This window comes from Phyllobates terribilis, unplaced genomic scaffold (assembly GCF_046119375.1).
Source record: "Phyllobates terribilis strain yellow unplaced genomic scaffold, ASM4611937v1 Scaffold_130__1_contigs__length_5004896, whole genome shotgun sequence".
In the NCBI taxonomy this organism is placed as follows: Eukaryota; Metazoa; Chordata; class Amphibia; order Anura; family Dendrobatidae; genus Phyllobates; species Phyllobates terribilis.
Genome location: NW_027362890.1, coordinates 2,719,250 through 2,739,894, shown reverse-complemented (window position 1 = coordinate 2,739,894; position 20,645 = coordinate 2,719,250).

The window sequence follows — 20,645 nt, the reverse complement described above, 5'->3', positions numbered from 1 at the left end:
TCTACCAGGAAATTTTAGAGCACTTCATGCTTCCCTCCGCCACAGTATCATAGCTACCAGGGGGGCAAAGGGGGCGGTGGCCCCGGGCCCCTCGCTCTTAGGGGGCCCATCCAGGGCTACGCCAGTGTAACTGTATCTGGCATGCCCCTGGTGCCAGCATCGGGCCCCACCGCCCGTCACCGCCGCAAGTTTACTGATGAGAGGGAGCGCGGATCTCTCTCCCATTAGTCCCTTCTGTGACTGACGTCTCTGACATCATCACTTGGTGCCCGGCCCACTGTGCTGAAGATGTGTGCGGGCTGGGTGCTCTGAGCAGTGAGGGAACCAGGAGGAGAGATGAGTACTGTTTATTTATTTTTTGCCAGGAGGGGGGCGGCATTATATTACAGACTCTGCCTATGGGAAGGAGGAGGTGCATTATACTACAGACTCTGCATATGGGGGAGCATTATCCTAAAGACTCTGCCCACAGAGAGGGGGGGCATTATACTAAAGACTCTGCCTATGGGGAGGGGGGGCATTATACTACAGACTGTCTATGGGGAGGGGGGAGCATTATACTAAAGACTCTGTCTACAGGGGGGGCATTATACTACAGACTCTGCCTATGGGGGGCATTATACTACAGACTCTGCCTATAAGAGGGGGAGCATTAATCTACAGACTCTGCCTATGGGGGGTGCATTTTACTACAGACTCTGCCTATAGGTGGGGCATTATACTACAGACGCTGCCTATGAGATGGGGGGGCATTATACTACAGACTCTGCCTATGAGGAGGGGGGGAGCATTATACTACAGACTCTGCCTATGAGATGGGGGGGCATTATACTACAGATTCTGCCTATGAGGAGGGGGGGGCATTATACTACAGACTCTGCCTATGAGAAGGGGGGGGAGCATTATACTACAGATTTTGCCTATGGGGGGGAGCATTATACTACAGACTCTGTCAATGGGGGGAGCATTTTACTACAGACTCTGCCTATAGGGGCGCATTATACTATACGAAGGACTATGGGGAGTGCATTATACTATATTGAGGACTATCTGGTGCATTATGCTATATGTAGGCTATTTATACAGTGTGGGAGATAATGTGGGTTCTTTGAACAGTGTGGGGGCCATCATACAGTGTGGGAGATAATGTGGGGTCTTTGTATAGTGTGGAGGCCATCATACAGTGTTGGAGCCATCAGCTTGGGGGCTACTAAGGGGTCAGTATACTTTGTGGGGGTACTATACAGTGAGGGGGAATTATATCGTGAATAGGAGAACATCATACTGGTTAGAGCGGAGCTCTACATGGGGGGAGACTCAGGACATTATTAAATCTTAGGTGGGCACTTATTGTTATAGGGGAACTCAGGTTATCGTGACTGTCGAAGGGGCACTATTACTTTCTAGGGGGCACAATGTGGGCACTGTTTTCTAGGACACTTGCACACGGCATTACTTTATTTTAGAGGTTTGTTTTACCATCTAGAGGGCACACAGTAGGTGCAGTAATAGGGACACATTTTGCAGCAGAGGCTCAGTATTGGGGTATCAGCAGGATGAGAAGTTTGTGCAGGTTGGGGATAGATGTGGTCAGTGCCTGAAATGTAAGGAGTCAAATGTGTCTTTGTTGTGATCTCTGCATACCTGAGACTCTGAGTCCTGGCTGGAGAAGTTGTCGTGTCGGTCTGGGCCAGATGGAAAAGACGGGAAAAGTGAACAATTTAATCAGAAAGAACGTCAGCTGTAAGGTACTATATATAACTGAGCTGTGATCTCTTATATGTTTTGCAGGACTGGCATCTATCAATATATGTCACCATATGGCGGTAATATCAGTGCTGGTCTTTGTATAGAGATTATTTTTAGTAACAGCGCGGTCATCTGCTGAGGTTTTCCTACATCAACTATCTGGGTGCGCCGCTATGGTTGTAATCAGGGTTACCTGGTTAGAGGCCTACTCAGAAGTTTCGGCCCCCTGAACCAAAACCTTAGCTACGCCAAGCTTTTTGGAGATGGAAATTTCATTTTCCAGCAGGACTTGGCCCCTGTCCACACTGACAAAAGTACTAATACCTGGTTTAAAACAACAGTATCACTGTGCTTGATTGGCAGCAAACTCACCTGACCTTAACCCCATAAAGAATCTATGGGGTATTGTCAAGAGGAAAATGAGAGACACCAGACCCAACAATGCAGACGAGCTGAAGGCTTCTATCAAAGCCACCTGGGCTTCCATAACCCCTCAGCAGTGTCACAGGCTGATCGCCTCCATGCCACATTGCCGCATTGATGCAGTAATTGATGTAAAAGGATCCCCGACCAAGTATTGAGGGCATTTATTGAACATACATTTCAGTAGGATAACATTTTGGATTTTGAAAACATTTTTCAAGCTGTTGTTATAAGGTATTCTAATTAATTGAAATAATGACTTTTGAGTTTTCATTGGCTGTAAGCCATAATCATCAATATTAACAGAAATAAACACGTGAAATAGATCACTCTGTGTGTAATGGCTCTATATAATATATGAGTTTCACGTTTTGTATTGAAGAACTGAAATAAATTAACTTTTCTGGTGATATTCTAATTTTGTGAGATGCACCTGTAGATGGGCTTGGCTGCACCCTGAATAAAAATAGCATGTAAAAAATATATATGATATATATGAGGTATTGGTCGATATTTTGGCCAAAATATACAAGCTCGCAACCTGCTCAAGGGTCCTCATACTTGCGAGTCCCTACACTAACATTAAAAGCAAAGTCACAAAAACAAGGAATTAAAGTTCCCACCAAAATTCAAGAATTAACACCGCAAATACAGCAACAATAATTACAAGGATGCAGCAAACCCATATAATGAAGAAGTCAGCAACACAGGTGCAAAATATTGATGAGACAACCACTCACAACCTACCAATTCATGGAGGGGGTGATAGCTTAGTATTAAAACTGCACACAAATAAGCCTTGTATAGGGCACTGGTCACACACAGGTAGTGCACAATGTCTGGCTTACAGCCTATTAGTGAAGCCCAAACTATTAGATTAGGCGGGCTGCCCAGCACTTTTTAAGTGCACCCCATGAAGACAGACACCCTAGTTTACAAGGCCAACATTGATGGGTCTGGCTGCACCCTGAATAAAAATAACGTGCAAAAAATATATATGATATATATGAGGTATTAGTAAATATTTTGGCCAAAATACACAAGCTCGCAACCCGCGTCAAGGGTCCTCATACTTGCGAGTCCCTACACTAACATTAAAAGCAAAGACAAATTTAAATTCCCACCAAAATTCAAGAATTAACACAGGAAAAAAGGGCAACAGTGTTTACCTGCCTAGGTCTCAGTACTAATCATACCATATAATAACGATGACAGCAATACAGGTGCAAAATACTGATGCGACAACCACTCACATATTACCAATTAATGGAGGGGGGTGATTACATAGTATTAAAACTGCACACAAAATTATATGGGATTGCTACATCCTAATAGTGCATTAGTTCTGAGATCTGGGCATGTAAATGCTATATTAATAATTGATTTTTTGAGGAAAGTTAAATTCTCTTTTGTTGGCTTTACTTTTAATCTAACTGAAATACACATAAGCTTTTTTCCTAAACATTAGGATCTGTGTAGAGCCATCAGCTCAAAAAGGCTTCCTTTGACAGACTTGGCATAAGCAGGTCAAAAGGAACCCTGATCTTTACCATTACACCCCTTTACAGGAATGGAGACTTACCACATGCTCAGGGTTGCATCTACAGAGTAGCTGCTGGCCAGAGGAGCGAGCTTGAGGCTATAACTCTAACTAAAGCTTTTTTATTACTAAATGATGGGTTCTGTCTAAGGCCATTGGCTCAAAAAGGCTTCCTCGGACAGACTTGGCGCAAGCTACTCTATTCTGCAGATCCCAAGGGAACCCTGGCCTTTACCATTACACCCCTGTACAGGGATAGATACTTACCATAGGCCCAGGGTTGCATCTACAGAGTAGCTGCTGGCCGGAGGAGCGAGCTTGAGGCTATAGTGGTTGATTCAACTCTAACTAAAGCTTTTTTTTCCTAAATACTGGGATCTGTTTAAGGCTGTTGGCTCAAACAGACTTCCTCGGACAGACTTGGCGCAAGCTACTCCATTCTGCAGATCCCAAGGGAACCCTGGTTTTTACCATTACACCCCTGTACAGGGATAGATACTTACCATAGGCCCAGGGTTGCATCTACAGAGTAGCTGCTGGCTGGAGGAGTGCGCTTGAGGCTTGAGTAGTTGAGTCAATCCTAACTAAAGAAAAACCTATCTAATGACACTTTCTTGTTAGGACCTGTCTGAGGCCTATGGCTCAAAAAAGCTTCTTTGGAAAAACTTGGCAAAAGCCAGTCTATCCTACAGGTTCCAAAGGAACTCTGACCTTCACTCTTAAATCCCTGTACAGTGATAAAGACTTATTACAGGGCCTTGATTGCATCTACATAGTAGATGCTGACTGGAGGGGCAAACTTAAGGTTAGAATGGTTCAGCCAACCCTAACTATTGCTACTTTCTTAAATGTTAGGATATTTCTGAGGCCGTTGGCTCAAACAGGCTTCCTTGGACAGACTTGGCGCAAAACACACCATTTCTGATGTTTCCAAATGAACCCTGGGCTTCACCCTTGAACCTCTATACAGGGACCGTTTCATAGTTTTAAGGTTGAAAGACACAAGTCCATCAAGTTCAACCTAAAAGCTAATGTGTTGATCCAGAGGAAGGCAAAAACCCCATGAGGCAGATGCTAATTGCCCCATATTAGGGGAAAAATTCCTTCCCGACTCCACATATGGCAATCAGACTAGTTCCCTGGATCAACGTCCCATAACAAAATCTAGTACGGATAACCTGCAATTTTATATTATTCAAGAAAGGCACACACATGCCCTCCTTGAATTTTTTTTAGAAAATTAAGTATTTCAATTTCATGTGGTAGAGAGTTTCATAACCTCATTGCTCACACAATAAAAATTTGCCAACTAACTTCCTTTAGACAAAGTGCATTAGGATCTTTATGCTAGAGTAATTGAATTAACTCTAACTGAAATAGATTAATGCTTTTTTCCTAAATGTTGAAATTTGTTTAAATCCATCAGCTCAAAAAGGCTTTCTCGGACAGACTTGGCGCAAGCTACTCCATTCTGCAGATCCCAAGGGAACCCTGGCCTTTACCATTACACCCCTGTACAGGGATAGATACTTACCATAGGCCCAGGGTTGCATCTACAGAGTAGCTGCTGGCCGGAGGAGTGCGCTTGAGGCTTGAGTAGTTGAATCAATCCTAACTAAAGAAAAACCTATCTAATGCCACTTTCTTGTTAGGACCTGTCTGAGGCCTATGGCTCAAAAAAGCTTCTTTGGAAAGACTTGGCAAAACCCAGTCTATCCTACAGGTTCCAAAGGAACTCTGGCCTTCACTCTTACAGCCATGTACAGTGATAAAGACTTATTACAGGGCCTTGATTGCATCTACATAGTAGATGCTGACTGGAGGGGCAAACTTAAAGTTAGAATGGTTCAGCCAACCCTAACTATTGCTACTTTCTTAAATGTTAGGATATTTCTGAGGCCATTGGCTCAAACAGGCTTCCTTGGACAGACTTGGCGCAAAACACACCATTTCTGATGTTTCCAAATGAACCCTGGGCTTCACCCTTGAACCTCTATACAGGGACCGTTTCATAGTTTTAAGGTTGAAAGACACAAGTCTGTCAAGTTCAACCTAAAAGCTAATGTGTTGATCCAGAGGAAGGCAAAAACCCCATGAGGCAGATGCTAATTGCCCCATATTAGGGTAAAAATTCCTTCCCGACTCCACATATGGCAATCAGACTAGTTCCCTGGATCAACGTCCCATAACAAAATCTAGTACGGATAACCTGCAATTTTATATTATTTAAGAAAGGCACACACATGCCCTCCTTGAATTTTTTTTAGAAAATTAAGTATTTCAATTTCATGTGGTAGAGAGTTTCATAACCTCATTGCTCACACAATAAAAATTTGCCAACTAATTTCCTTTAGACAAAGTGAATTAGGATCTTTATGCTAGAGTAATTGAATTAACTCTAACTGAAATAGATTAATGCTTTTTTCCTAAATGTTGAAATTTGTTTAAATCCATCAGCTCAAAAAGGCTTTCTCGGACAGACTTGGCGCAAGCTACTCCATTCTGCAGATCCCAAGGGAACCCTGGCCTTTACCATTACACCCCTGTACAGGGATAGATACTTACCATAGGCCCAGGGCTGCATCTACAGAGTAGCTGCTGGCCGGAGGAGCGAGCTTGAGGCTATAGTGGTTGATTCAACTCTAACTAAAGCTTTTTTTTCCTAAATACTGGGATCTGTTTAAGGCTGTTGGCTCAAACAGACTTCCTCGGACAGACTTGGCGCAAGCTACTCCATTCTGCAGATCCCAAGGGAACCCTGGTTTTTACCATTACACCCCTGTACAGGGATAGATACTTACCATAGGCCCAGGGTTGCATCTACAGAGTAGCTGCTGGCCGGAGGAGTGCGCTTGAGGCTTGAGTAGTTGAATCAATCCTAACTAAAGGAAAACCTATCTAATGCCACTTTCTTGTTAGGACCTGTCTGAGGCCTATGGCTCAAAAAAGCTTCTTTGGAAAGACTTGGCAAAAGCAAGTCTATCCTACAGGTTCCAAAGGAACTCTGGCCTTCACTCTTACAGCCCTGTACAGCGATAAAGACTTATTACAGGGCCTTGATTGCATCTACATAGTAGATGCTGACTGGAGGGGCAAACTTAAGGCTAGAATGGTTCAGCCAACCCTAACTATTGCTACTTTCTTAAATGTTAAGATATTTCTGAGGCCGTTGGCTCAAACAGGCTTCCTTGGACAGACTGGGCGCAAAACACACCATTTCTGATGTTTCCAAATGAACCCTGGGCTTCACCCTTGAACCTCTATACAGGGACCATTTCATAGTTTTAAGGTTGAAAGACACAAGTCCATCAAGTTCAACCTAAAAGCTAATGTGTTGATCCAGAGGAAGGCAAAAACCCCATGAGGCAGATGCTAATTGCCCCATATTAGAGGAAAAATTCCTTCCCGACTCCACATATGGCAATCAGACTAGTTCCCTGGATCAACGTCCCATAACAAAATCTAGTACGGATAACCTGCAATTTTATATTATTCAAGAAAGGCACACATATGCCCTCCTTGAATTTTTTTTAGAAAATTAAGTATTTCAAGTTCATGTGGTAGAGAGTTCCATAACCTCATTGCTCACACAATAAAAATTTGCCAACTAACTTCCTTTACACAAAGTGAATTAGGATCTTTATGCTAGAGTAATTGAATTAACTCTAACTGAAATAGATTAATGCTTTTTTCCTAAATGTTGAAATTTGTTTAAATCCATCAGCTCAAAAAGGCTTTCTCGGACAGACTTGGCGCAAGCTACTCCATTCTGCAGATCCCAAGAGAACCCTGGCCTTTACCATTACACGCCTGTACATGGATAGATACTTACCATAGGCCCAGGGCTGCATCTACAGAGTAGCTGCTGGCCGGAGGAGCGAGCTTGAGGCTATAGTGGTTGATTCAACTCTAACTGAAGCTTTTTTTTTTCCTAAATACTGGGATCTGTTTAAGGCTGTTGGCTCAAACAGACTTCCTCGGACAGACTTGGCGCAAGCTACTCCATTCTGCAGATCCCAAGGGAACCCAGGTTTTTACCATTACACCCCTGTACAGGGATAGATACTTACCATAGGCCCAGGGTTGCATCTACAGAGTAGCTGCTGGCCGGAGGAGTGCGTTTGAGGCTTGAGTAGTTGAATCAATCCTAACTAAAGAAAAACCTATCTAATGCCACTTTCTTGTTAGGACCTGTCTGAGGCCTATGGCTCAAAAAAGCTTCTTTGGAAAGACTTGGCAAAAGCCAGTCTATCCTACAGGTTCCAAATGAACTCTGGCCTTCACTCTTACAGCCCTGTACAGCGATAAAGACTTATTACATGGCCTTGATTGCATCTACATAGTAGATGCTGACTGGAGGGGCAAACTTAAGGCTAGAATGGTTCAGCCAACCCTAACTATTGCTACTTTCTTAAATGTTAAGATATTTCTGAGGCCGTTGGCTCAAACAGGCTTCCTTGGACAGACTGGGCGCAAAACACACCATTTCTGATGTTTCCAAATGAACCCTGGGCTTCACCCTTGAACCTCTATACAGGGACTGTTTCATAGTTTTAAGGTTGAAAGACACAAGTCCATCAAGTTCAACCTAAAAGCTAATGTGTTGATCCAGAGGAAGGCAAAAACCCCATGAGGCAGATGCTAATTGCCCCATATTAGGGGAAAAATTCCTTCCCGACTCCACATATGGCAATCAGACTAGTTCCCTGGATCAACGTCCCATAACAAAATCTAGTACGGATAACCTGCAATTTTATATTATTCAAGAAAGGCACACACATGCCCTCCTTGAATTTTTTTTAGAAAATTAAGTATTTCAATTTCATGTGGTAGAGAGTTTCATAACCTCATTGCTCACACAATAAAAATTTGCCAACTAACTTCCTTTAGACAAAGTGAATTAGGATCTTTATGCTAGAGTAATTGAATTAACTCTAACTGAAATAGATTAATGCTTTTTTCCTAAATGTTGAAATTTGTTTAAATCCATCAGCTCAAAAAGGCTTTCTCGGACAGACTTGGCGCAAGCTACTCCATTCTGCAGATCCCAAGGGAACCCTGGCCTTTACCATTACACCCCTGTACAGGGATAGATACTTACCATAGGCCCAGGGCTGCATCTACAGAGTAGCTGCTGGCCGGAGGAGCGAGCTTGAGGCTATAGTGGTTGATTCAACTCTAACTAAAGCTTTTTTTTTCCTAAATACTGGGATCTGTTTAAGGCTGTTGGCTCAAACAGACTTCCTCGGACAGACTTGGCGCAAGCTACTCCATTCTGGAGATCCCAAGGGAACCCTGTTTTTTACCATTACACCCCTGTACAGGGATAGATACTTACCATAGGCCCAGGGTTGCATCTACAGAGTAGCTGCTGGCCGGAGGAGTGCGCTTGAGGCTTGAGTAGTTGAATCAATCCTAACTAAAGAAAAACCTATCTAATGCCACTTTCTTGTTAGGACCTGTCTGAGGCCTATGGCTCAAAAAAGCTTCTTTGGAAAGACTTGGCAAAAGCCAGTCTATCCTACAGGTTCCAAAGGAACTCTGGCCTTCACTCTTTCAGCTCTGTACAGCGATAAAGACTTATTGCAGGGCCTTGATTGCATCTACATAGTAGATACTGACTGGAGGGGCAAACTTAAGGCTAGAATGGTTCAGCCAACCCTAACTATTGCTACTTTCTTAAAAGTTAGGATATTTCTGAGGCCGTTGGCTCAAACAGGCTTCCTTGGACAGACTGGGCGCAAAACACACCATTTCTGATGTTTCCAAATGAACCCTGGGCTTCACCCTTGAACCTCAATACATGGACAGTTTCATAGTTTTAAGGTTGAAAGACACAAGTCCATCAAGTTCAACCTAAAAGCTAATGTGTTGATCCAGAGGAAGGCAAAAACCCCATGAGGCAGATGCTAATTGCCCCATATTAGAGGAAAAATTCCTTCCCGACTCCACATATGGCAATCAGACTAGTTCCCTGGATCAACGTCCCATAACAAAATCTAGTACGGATAACCTGCAATTTTATATTATTCAAGAAAGGCACACATATGCCCTCCTTGAATTTTTTTTAGAAAATTAAGTATTTCAAGTTCATGTGGTAGAGAGTTCCATAACCTCATTGCTCACACAATAAAAATTTGCCAACTAACTTCCTTTACACAAAGTGAATTAGGATCTTTATGCTAGAGTAATTGAATTAACTCTAACTGAAATAGATTAATGCTTTTTTCCTAAATGTTGAAATTTGTTTAAATCCATCAGCTCAAAAAGGCTTTCTCGGACAGACTTGGCGCAAGCTACTCCATTCTGCAGATCCCAAGAGAACCCTGGCCTTTACCATTACACGCCTGTACATGGATAGATACTTACCATAGGCCCAGGGCTGCATCTACAGAGTAGCTGCTGGCCGGAGGAGCGAGCTTGAGGCTATAGTGGTTGATTCAACTCTAACTGAAGCTTTTTTTTTTCCTAAATACTGGGATCTGTTTAAGGCTGTTGGCTCAAACAGACTTCCTCGGACAGACTTGGCGCAAGCTACTCCATTCTGCAGATCCCAAGGGAACCCTGTTTTTTACCATTACACCCCTGTACAGGGATAGATACTTACCATAGGCCCAGGGTTGCATCTACAGAGTAGCTGCTGGCCGGAGGAGTGCGCTTGAGGCTTGAGTAGTTGAATCAATCCTAACTAAAGAAAAACCTATCTAATGCCACTTTCTTGTTAGGACCTGTCTGAGGCCTATGGCTCAAAAAAGCTTCTTTGGAAAGACTTGGCAAAAGCCAGTCTATCCTACAGGTTCCAAAGGAACTCTGGCCTTCACTCTTACAGCCCTGTACAGCGATAAAGACTTATTACATGGCCTTGATTGCATCTACATAGTAGATGCTGACTGGAGGGGCAAACTTAAGGCTAGAATGGTTCAGCCACCCTAACTATTGCTACTTTCTGAAATGTTAGGATATTTCTGAGGCCGTTGGCTCAAACAGGCTTCCTTGGACAGACTGGGCGCAAAACACACCATTTCTGATGGTTCCAAATGAACCCTGGGCTTCACCCTTGAACCTCAATACAGGGACAGTTTCATAGTTTTAAGGTTGAAAGACACAAGTCCATCAAGTTCAACCTAAAAGCTAATGTGTTGATCCAGAGGAAGGCAAAAACCCAAGAGGCAGATGCTAATTGCCCCATTTTAGGGGAAAAATTCCTTCCCGACTCCACATATGGCAATCAGACTAGTTCCCTGGATCAACGTCCCATAATAAAATCTATTACCACTAACCTGAAATGCTATATTATTCAAGGAACATTTTTCATCAAGCAGTTTTCACCGGAAATGTGTTGCACAACTGTTTGAATCTCAGTAAATTCCTGCACAACTTACATTTGAATACTCTGACCTTTTTACACCCACTCTTTTAACTTCTTAAATAGTGAACAGAGCTTATCTGGACCGCTTGTGGCTTAGCTTTACCTGAAAACTTATTACAAATTAGGCTGGAAAAGTGGTGTAAAATAGGACTGAAATTGACTCCATCTTTTGACTGGAGTACATTTCTTGAGGTGTAGTACGTCAGCTTTAAGGGGATATTTCAATAAATGAATGACCCTGGCTGCAGGTATAAAGAATCAAACTGTGCTGTCCTGACCCATTCCTGGGATTGTGTATGGCACTGACATCACCTCAATACTGCCGCAGCCAACAAATGTAATCAGACGGACTGCCCAGCTGAGCGCACTGAGCTGCTGCAGCTCTGAGATGGTGGAACCTCTTTTTTTTAATTAAATGACCTGCAGCTAGGGACATTCATTTATTGAAAGGGAACAACCCCTTTAAGGATCAGTCAAGTTCATTAAGAGGTTTAGTCTTTTTAATGAATTTGGTGCACGTTCCTCCAATAGGCGCTTCATGAATGCTGGTATAGAAATCCACCAGCCTTGATGAATCGGCCACCATAGGTTTACATGGCATGAGCATATACAGAACAGTTGTGTAGTATACGTTACCAGGCCCTCATGATGCTCTTGGTCCTGGATGGCCTTCCACAGTCTGCTTTCTTGCTTCATCATCTTGAAGGGCTCCACTTTCTTTTCTTCTGGCTGGCATGGTGCGGCTCTATCATCCTGCTCCTTTAACACGAAGGGACGAATGACTGTAAAGCTGCCAGGAGCGTTTTTTTATCCCCTTAGATCATTGTGACACCACAAAGTGATGACATAGACAAGTGGGTGAGGCGCCTTTATTCAGTCATCGGGTGTGGTCAGAAGAAATTAGCATATTCCGTGATGTTACTACAATGAGAACAGACATGAACATTCTATTCGGAACCCGACCGCCATTATCAGCGGAACCTTCACTGCTGTCAGATTGGCACTAAAAACAAAAAGAGACAGCGGTGAACCTGGACAGTAACAATCTACAGGGACAGTGACTGCTAAGCGGACTTCATGTCAGATGTTATGCAGTTTTGTCAGAAAAAAAAACAATAAAATATATAAAAGACAGGCTCCAATAAACCTTAAATACTGGGCTGTAGTCACAGATTCTCCTTCCACCTGCAGCACATTGCTCCCCTGCCTAACCCTCCCCGTCCTGCAGCATATTTCTCACCGCTTAATTCTCCCACTCCTGCAGCACATCACTCCCCTGTCTAAACCTCCCCCTCTTGCGGCACATTGCTCCCGTCTAATCCTCCCCTCCTTGCAGCACATTGTGCCCTTTCTAAATCTCCCCCTTCCTGCACCACATCACCCACTGCCAAATCCTGCACTTCCTGCAGCATATCGCTCCCTGCCTAATCCTCTCCTATTGCATTACATCACTCCCCTGCATAAGCCACCTCTTCCTGCAGCACATCGCTTCCCTGCCTAAGCCTCCCCCTCCTGCATTACATCACTCCCCTGCCTAATCCTCCTCTTCCTGCAGCACAGCGCTCCCTGCCTAATCTTCCCCCTCCTGCAGCACATCGCTCCCCTGACCCCCTCTTACGTGACATCTTTTCTATCAGTTACATTTGTGAAGTAACTGCTGTCTCCTGTGAGCAGTGGAGAGCGAAGCTGAGAGCCAGGAGGCTCTGCCCCTCTGCCCCTTCTTGCCACATCATCATCCATCTACATCAGGGCTGTCAAACTCAAATATATAGAGGGCCAAAAGGAAGAGTTTAACTCAGAAAAATAAGTCAACACTTTATCAGATGTTTCGGTGAAAACTTGAGTACAACAAATAAGATTTTGTTATTTTCCCTCAGTTATAAAAAAAATAGTTATGAGAAAAGTGTGACAAAAAGGAGTCATAAAATGCACCAAAATGAAATATCACAATTTATGGCTCAAATTGAGGTGAAGCAAGGAAGAGGTTGAGCTTAGCTAATGAGATGCATCAAACATACAGGTGCTTCTCACAAAATTAGAATATCATCAAAAAGTTAATTTATTTCAGTTCTTCAATCCAAAAAGTGAAACTCATATATTATACAGAGTCATTACAGAGTGATCTATTTCAAGTGTTTATTTCTGTTAATGTTGATAATGATGGCTTACAGCCAATGAAAACACAAAAGTCATTATCTCAGTAAATTAGAATAATTAACAAAAAACACCTGCAAAGGCTTCTTACGCATTTAAAAAGGTCCCTTTGTCTGTTTCAGTAGGCTCCACAATCATGGGGAAGACTGCTGACTTGACAGATGTCCAGAAGGCAGTCATTGACACACTCCACAAGGAGTGTAAACCACAAAAGGTCATTGCTAAAGAAGCTGGCTGTTAACAGAGTGCTGTATCCAAGCATATTTATGGAAAGTTGAGTGGAAAGAAAAAGTGTGGTAGGAAGAGGTGCACAAGCAACCGGGATAACCGCAGCCTTGAAAAGATTGTTAAGGAAAGGCCATTCAAACATTTGGGGAAGATTCACAAGGAGTGGACTGCTGCTGGAGTCATTGCTTCAAGAGCCATCACACACAGACGTATCCAAGACATGGGCTACAAGTGTCACATTCCTTGTGTCGAGCCACTCATGACCAATAGACAACGCCAGAAGCATCTTACCTGCGCCAAGGAGAAAAACACCTGGACTGTTGCTCAGTGGTCCAAGGTGTTGTTTTCCGATGAAAGTAAATGTTGCATTTAATTTGGAAATCAAGGTCCCAGAGTCTGGAGGAAGAGTGGAGAGGCCACAATCCAAGCTGCTGGAGGTCTCGTGTGAAGTTTCCACAATCGGTGATGGTTTGGGGAGCCATGTCATCTGCTGGTGTAGGTCCACTGTGTTTTATCAAGACCAAAGTCAGCGCAGCCGTCTACCAGGACATTGTAGAGCACTTCATGCTTCCCTCTGCCCACAAGCTTTTTGGAGATGGAAATGTCATTTTCCAGCAGGACTTGGCCCCTGTCCACACGGCCAAAAGTACCAATACCTGGTTTACACAACAGTATCACTGTGCTTGATTGGCAGCAAACTCACCTGACCTTAACCCCATAGAGAATCTATTATAGAGAATCTATGGGGTATTGTCAAGAGAAAGATGAGAGACACCAGACCCAACAATGCAGACGAGCTGAAGGCTGCTATCAAAGCCACCTGGGCTTCCATAACCCCTCAGCAGTGTCACAGGCTGATCGCCTCCATGCCACATTGCCGCATTGATGCAGTAATTGATGCAAAAGGAGCCTGGCCAAGTATTGAGGGCATTTACTGAACATACATTTCAGTAGGACAACATTTCAGATTTTAAAATCATTTTTCAAGCTGGTGTTATAAAGTATTCTAATTTACTGAGATAATAACATTAACAGAAATAAACACTTGAAATAGATCACTCTGTCTGTAATGACTCTATATAATATGAGTTTTACTATTTGTATTGAAGAACTGAAATAAATTAACTTTTTGATGATATTCTAATTTTGTGAGAAGCACCTATAGTATGCTATATGCCCAATTTTAACAAATGTACTGCAATTTTTCCTGAATGTGTTCAGAAATGTACAGATGTGTAAGCAGACAAATGCAGAGACTTAGGCTATGTGCCCACGATGCACAAAAGCTCCGGATTTTTCCTGAGCGTTTCTGCATCTCCCTGGCAGAAAAAGCGCATGCGGATTGTACATGCGGATTGTACATGCAGATTGTATATGCGGATTGTACACGCGGATTGTACACGCGGATTGTATATGCGGATTGTACACGCGGATTGTACATGCGGATTGTATATGCGGATTGTACACGCGGATTGTACATGCGGATTGTACATGCGGATTGTATATGCGGATTGTACACGCGGATTGTACACGCGGATTGTACATGCGGATTGTGCATGCGGATTGTATATGCGGATTGTACACGCGGATTGTACATGCGGATTGTATATGCGGATTGTACACGCGGATTGTACACGCGGATTGTACATGCGGATTGTACATGCGGATTGTATACGCGGATTGTACATGCGGATTGTACATGCGGATTGTACATGCGGATTGTATATGCGGATTGTACATGCGGATTGTACATGCGGATTGTACATGCGGATTGTATATGCGGATTGTATATGCGGATTGTACACGCGGATTGTACACGCGGATTGTACATGCGGATTGTACACGCGGATTGTACACGCGGATTGTATATGCGGATTGTACATGCGGATTGTATATGCGGATTGTACACGCGGATTGTACATGCGGATTGTACATGCGGATTGTACATGCGGATTGTAAATGCGGATTGCACACGCGGATTGTACACGCGGATTGTACACGCGGATTGTACATGCGGATTGTATATGCGGATTGTACATGCGGATTGTATATGCGGATTGTACATGCGGATTGTACATGCGGATTGTACATGCGGATTGTACACGCGGATTGTACACGCGGATTGTACACGCGGATTGTACACGCGGATTGTACACGCGGATTGTACACGCGGATTGTACATGCGGATTGTACACGCGGATTGTACATGCGGATTGTACACGCGGATTGTACACGCGGATTGTATATGCGGATTGAACATGCGGATTGTATATGCGGATTGTACATGCGTTTTTCCTGCCAGGGACATGCAGAAGTGGAGCGTTCTTCACATGCATTTCCGCATGCCGGTTGACAAGCGCTTTACAAGCGATTTTAGCATCACTTGGAAAGTGCTTGTCAACTTGGTCACACTATAGAAATCCATGAAAACGGCATGGATTTATATAGTGTGACCCCAACGACTGGTTAAAAATAAAAAAATAAATCTATACTTACCTTCCGATGGCCCCCGCAGTCTCGCTTCGCTCCGTCCTGGCTGCCGGCAGATCGCGGTACACTGAAGGACCTGCCGTCACATGACTATGACGTCAGCGCTGGTCCTTCAGTCCATCGCGAGCTGCCGGCATGGGAGGACGAGCGCAGCGGGGGCCGTCAGAAGGTAAATATAACATTTATTTTTTATTTTATTCTTTATTTTGACACGTTCTATGGTACCCGGGTCCGGAGGAGAGTCTCCCATCCTCCACACGCGGGTACCATCCGCACATTGAACGCATGTATTCCGCATGTGCTTATCTAGTGAAGCGGAATCCATGCGTTCCAATGCAAGTCAATGGCCAGGAAAACGCTGCGCTTCCGCAAAATAATTGGTAGTGCTGCGTTTTTTTCCGCAATGATAATCCGCAGCGGAAATTTCTGCAGCATGTGCACAGCACATGCGGACTATCATTGGGGAACATGGCAGACCTTCTAACATGCGGAAACGCTTAAAATACGCGTCGTGGGCACACAGCCTTAGGCTATGTGCCCACGTAGCGTTTTTGTAGCGTTTTTGCGGCGTTTTTACGGCCGCGAAAACGCTTGTAAAACAGTCTGCCATGCAAAGCCATGTGAATTCGGATGTGCTGTGCACATGATGCGCTAATTTGCGCGCCGAATTCGCATTACTTTGCAAAACGCAGCATGACCATTTCTACTGCGATTACGCTGAAGCTTATTCGCGATGCGTGTGGTACCTGGGATGAAGACGAGACTACAACTCCTCTTCATCCCGACTACCACACGGTGAAAAAAAGAAATAAAAAAGTTAAAAACAAACAAAACCTGTATATTCACCTCTCCGGCGGCCCCCGGTCTGCTCTCCGGTCTCCTCCGGTCTGCTGTCTGTACTGTCAGGACCTGCGGTGACGTCATTTAGTCAGGTGATGGTCGCATGACCGCTGACGTCGGCATCAGGTGATGGTCGCGTGGCCATCAGCTGACTAAATGACGTCACCGCAGGTCCTGACCGTACACTGCAGGACGCTGAAGAGAGAAGACGCGGCCGGGAGCAGACCGGAGGAGACCGGAGAGCAGACCGGGGGCCGCCGGAGAGGTGAATATACAGTTGTTTTTTTTTATTTATTAACGTTTTGATTCTTTTTTTTACTATAGATGCTGCATTTAAAGCATCTAAGTTGTTCACACATTATAGATCCATGTCGGTTGCATGGATTTATATTGTGTGATCAACTTGTCAAGCACTTTTCCAAGTGATGCTCAAAATCGCTTGGAAAATTGCTTGAAAAAATGCATGTGAAAACGCTTCTCTCTGGCAGAAAAAACGCATGTAAATCTGCATGAGAGAGGCAAAAACGCTCTGCATCAAATCTGCTAGGTGTGCACACAGCCTTATAGCTGGTTTTGCTCTGAGCTGAGATGTCCGAGCTGAATAATGCTCTGGGAGCAGAACCCATCAGCAGAATCTGTTTCCTGCCTTGTAGCAGTGGATCCCGGCTATTTAGCTCACAGAGCATTGTCTACACAAGATACATTTGTATCCAATTTTCAGCTGGGAACAGGACTATGGACAAGTTTTGCAGCAACTGCATTTGTGATAAGAAATGTTGATCAATCTAGATTTTCTTCAGTGTTCTTATTCATTGCAGAAAATCTTAAAAAAGCCGAGGAATGTGGGCAACATGGTGGGTCAATGATTAACGCTGTAGGGCTGGGTTCATATAATAGCAAGGACAACATCTGCAAGGAGTTTGTATGTTCTCCCCGTGTTTGTGTGGGTTTCCTCCGGGTTCTCCGGTTTCCTCCCACACTCCAAAGACATACTGATAGGGAATTCATATTGTGAGCCCCAATGGGGACAGTGATGATAATGTCTGTAAGGTGCTACGAAATCTAACGGCGCTATATAAGAGAGTAAAATAAATATATAACTAAATAAAATGAATGTATTAAAAGGCTAAGATTGCAAAGAGCTTGTAAAAACAAGAAACTTTGCAATTTCCTTCTTATTCAAAATCTTCTCTGTTCTCAAGAAGGAAAAGATTTTTAATTCTGCAGTGAACAGCTCATTGCTATGGTTACTGACCACCTGAGAAGTGGCCGGTCTCCTTGGCAAGAAGCGCTCACTTGCAGACTGGTGGACTTCAGCGCCCCTGTGCCTGTCCCATTCTGCAGAGGCAAAGCCGCCTCTGCCCGCAGAATGCAAGAGGGCACAATTCAGACAAGCGGCTCAGCCAAGCCACCGGCCAGAACTGTAAATCTTCAGCTTCTGATGAGAGGAACACAAGACCACCCCTTTAATAAAGGAGTAGAGCAGAACTCATACAGTGATTAGTGGGGGTCTGACACCTGAAATCCCCAGACATCAGCTACTTCTGCAAGATGATGTACACAGTGTTAAGAGCTGGAATAGCACAGCTCCGCACACTGTGCAATGGCTGGTTTCAGGTACTACAGCTCAGATCACAATCATTTCAATAGGAGCTGCAGTACCAAGATCGGCCACTACACAGTGTACAGCGCTGTGCTGTTTGGTCTCTACGCTGAGTATTTCCAGCTGCTGTCTTATTGGTGAGGGGGCCGTGTGTTGGAACCTCACTGATCTGATATTGATGACCAGGGTCGGACTGCGGTGTCTGGGGCCCACAGGGGAAATTAACTCTAGGGGCCCACCTACAGCAAGATGCAAATATCTGTTATCCGCTCTCGCTGTTATAGTGGAGCATTGACTGGCGGCTCCTGCACATCTACTGGGCGACACTCTAACTGGGATGGACATGTTTGCATTAAAGGGCTTCTTTGGTTAAAACTAGTGTTGAGCGAGTATGTTCTGTTAACCCTTTCGGCGAGTATGCTCGGGCCGAGCTCCGAGTATTTATAGCTGCTCGGTGATATGGTTGAATCGCTCCCGTCTGCATGATTTGCGACTGTTTGACGGTTTTAATACATGTGAGGAATGTGTAAGAAATAGACATTCCTCACATGTATTAACCCCTTAAGCCGCGGAGCATTTTCCGTTTTTGCATTTTCGCTTTTTGCTCCCCTTGTTCCCAGAGCCATAGCGTTTTTATTTTTTAGTCAATATGGCCATGTTAGGGCTTATTCTTTGCGGGACGAGTTGTACTTTTCAACGCCATTACTAGTTTTACCATGCCGTGTACGGGAAAACGGGAAAAAAATTCCAAGCGCCGTGAAATTGCAAAAAAAGTGCAATACCACTGAGGTTTTTTTTTATTTTTTTTACCACGTTCACTGAATGCTAAAACTGACCTGCCATTATTATTCTCCAGGTCATTAAGAGTTCAAAGACACCAAACATGTATAGGTTCTTTTTTATTTAAGTGATGAAAAAAAAATCCAAAGTTTGGTAAAAAAAAAAAAAAAAAATGGTGCCATTTTCCAAGACCTGTAGCGTCTCCATTTTTCGGGATCTGGGGCAGGGTGAGGGCTTATTTTTTGTGAACCGAGCTGAAGTTTTTATAGATGCTATTTTGGGGTAGATCCGATGTTTTGATCGTCCGTTATTGCATTTTATTGCAATTTTACGGTGACCAAAAAACGTAATTCTGGCGTTTAGAATTTTTTTCTCATTACGCCATTTACCGATCGCATTAATTCTATTTTTATATTGATAGATCAGGCGATTCTGAGCGCGGCAATACCAAATATGTGTATGTGGGGTTTATTTTATGATTTTATTTTGAATGGGGCGAAAGGGGGGTGATTTAAACTTTTAAATTTTTTTATTTTTTTTCATATTTTTTAAAACTTTTTTTTTCACTTTTTGCTTGCTTCTGTACTCTACATAGGAGACTTGAAGCAGCAACTGTCCGATCGCCTCTGCTACATACAGGGGACCAGCAGTTCCCCTGTATGCAGCAGAAATGGTCCTGTCCTATGAGCGCCGACCACTAGATGGCGCTCATAGCGACAGGATCATTACAACCACTGGTGTCTGCTGCAGACCCAGGGTTGTCATGACCACACATCGCCGACCCGCGATCATGTGACGGGGTCGCCGATGGGCGGGGTAAGTGACGCGCTTCCAGGAAGCGCGCATTAAATGCCGCTGTCGGAGATTGACAGCGGCATTTAATATGTTAACAGCCGCTGGTGGATCGCGATTCCACCCACGCCTGTTGCGGGCACATGTCAGCTGTAATAATCAGCTGACATGTGCTTGGTTCAGTGCGGGCTCAGCGCCGGAGCCCTCACTGAACCGGAGGATAACGACATGCGCGTACTAATACGTGACATGTCGTTAAGGGGTTAAAGCTGTCAAACAGTTGCAAATCATGCACACGGGAGCGATTCAACCATATCACCGAGCAGCTGTAAATACTCGGAGCTCGGCCCGAGCATACTCGGACAGAACATACTTGCTCAACACTAGTTAAAACAAGTTATCAACGATCCATGGGCTCTACAGGATAGGTGATCACTTATTGAGGATTTGTGTCCGAACATTGGAAAACGCACCTATCGGAAGAATGGGGAAGTTTTATCCCTGACAGAACACTTATCCCTATTTTAAAATGCTGCGGCAGGTGGGACGTCTGACCGCAGCTCTATTCATTCTCTTAGAGACTTGCAAAAAAGAGCAGCGCTCACAGCCACTGAGAGAATGAATGGATCAGTGGTCGCATCTCACATGCCGCTCCAGTCTAATGGGGAGAAAAGCTC